This window comes from Octopus sinensis, linkage group LG28 (genome assembly GCF_006345805.1).
Source record: "Octopus sinensis linkage group LG28, ASM634580v1, whole genome shotgun sequence".
In the NCBI taxonomy this organism is placed as follows: domain Eukaryota; kingdom Metazoa; phylum Mollusca; class Cephalopoda; order Octopoda; family Octopodidae; genus Octopus; species Octopus sinensis.
The window spans coordinates 13,569,114-13,571,613 of NC_043024.1; positions in this window are offsets into that span (position 1 = coordinate 13,569,114).

Genomic DNA, 2,500 nt, shown 5'->3' on the forward strand with positions numbered 1-2,500 from the left:
GTGAGTGAGGCAGAGGAACACTTCGATGCGAGTGTGTATGCGTGTATTATAAAGAGCTCTTTCGCTTTGAATTTGTGCGTCTGAGTATAACAGAGAGAGAGAGAGAGAGAGAGAGAGAGAGTGAAAGGGAGAAAGAGACTGAGGTGGGAGGAGGGGATTCAAAAGGGGGGAGAGAGAGAATTGTAATATTTATATCGTAGATACAAAAGGAAAACATTTCAATACAACTTTCGAGAAACGTACTCAATAAAATTCCGGTTTGATTCTCGGCGAAATGAAAGCGACCACATATAACTATATTTAAATTCCATAACTTCTCCCCACCAAAGCAGTCATTGCTATGTTGGTGAAACGCTTGTGAACCAAGGAGCGTAACCACGTCGTCTTGTTTTCAGATCAACTTACCTGCAAATTTGGGACTTGCCAGATAATTTGGTAAACGGAAAATGGAATGTACCTAATACTTGTGTGTGAGTGCGTTTGTATGTATGTATATATATAGAATAGTATATATATATATAATATATTATCTATATATTATAGATTGATATATAATATATAGATATAGATATAGATTATAGATATATAATATATATATATAGTTCTATATATCGATAGATAGATAGATAGATAGATAGACTAGATAGATAGATAGATAGAAGATACTTGGAAGAAGATGCGTTGTGTTCAATCATATAATATATGAATTTTATATATAAATATATATATATAGAGAGAGAGGGAGACAGAGAGAGAGAGAGGAGACTCCCCTCCAAAAAAACATAAGACGAAGACAGGTGGTGTAGTCAACAAACAGATGTATAACGTTCGGTGAGTGAAAGAATCTATCCTTGTTTGTCCCCTCTATGTTAACCCCTTCTGGGCAATAAAAAAATAAGAAAAAAGAAATAAGAATAGGCAACTTAATTCTTATTTCTAAATTCGGTGCGTGGCGAAGCAATTCGCTCACCCCCTGATAATAATTATGTTTATAATTATAGAATATTTGTATAATTTTACCTAAAAATTTTATTTTAACGTACAGAACTACTTGGTAAAATTATAAATGATTAACTAATTAATTGTTTAATTAATTAATAAATTTTAACCATTTATTAGTATTGATGTATATATATATGTATATATACACACACACATACATATATATATATGTACATATATATCTACGAATGAGTGTAAGTGTGTGTGTGTGCGCGCGCGCTTATGGCGTGTGTACATGTGTCTTTGTGCTTGTGATGTTCCCTACCATTCTTTGACAACCTGCTTCTTCTTTTCCTGTGTCGATTATATCGACCCCAGTGCGTAACTGGTACTTAATTTATCGACCCCGAAAGGACGAAAGGCAAAGTTGACCTCGGTGGAATTTGAACTCAGAACGTAGCACCAGCTGAAATACTTATTTGTTTACTACCCACAAGGAGCTAAACACAGAGAGGACAAACAAGGACAGACAAACGGATTAAGTCGATTACATCGACTCCAGTGTGAAACTGGTTCTTAATTTATCGACCCCTAAAGATGAAAAGCAAAGTCGACCTCGGCGGAATTTGAACTCAGAGCGCAACGACAGACGAAATACCAATTTCTTTACTACCTACAAGGAGCTAAACACAGAGAGGACAAACATGGACAGAGAAACGGATTATGGCGATTACATCGGCCCCAGTGCGTAACTGGTACTTAATGTATCGACCCCGAAAGGATGAAAGGCAAAGTCCTCTTTGCGGAATTTGAACTCAGAACGTAACGGCAGACGAAATACTGCTACGCATTTCTGCCAGCTCACCGCCTTTGTGCTTATTGCCAAATACGTGTATATTCATGTACGCAGTGCCTTTATCAACGGCTCTTAGTTTGGTCAAAACACGAGCGTTAATTTTGCATATTTATACAAGACACGTTTCTCGCATTATTATAATAACGGGAATATGTTGAGAACAGAATTAATTCAAGGCAACTGAAATAACATCACATGATGAATAATATGTAATCGCTTGAATATAAATCATAAACTGAGATTGCATATGCAATGATGATATAAACAGAAGTGAATACTTCGGATCTAATGCAAGAATAATACTTCGCCCAAGATTTTAGAAATGTGCTCAATGAACAGTAAATGATCTCGTGTGTATGATTGAGTATATGCTTGTTTATATTATATATATATATATATATATATATATATATATATATATATATATATATATAGTTATCCAAACAAGAAACATAGAAAAAAAGAGAAAAAAAGAGAAAAATGAGAAAAAAACACAGCAACGCAGGACGTGGAACAATTAAAGTATTATTGACGCTCAGGAAAGAAGGGAAGGAGGGTTTAACTTTTCGAGCGGAGCTCTTCGTCGGAAACAAGGGAAGGAAAGATCCCAAGGAGGGAAGACCGAGGAGAAAATATTTGAGCTGGTAGTGCTCAAGAGATCATATTATATATATATATATATATATATATATATATATTATA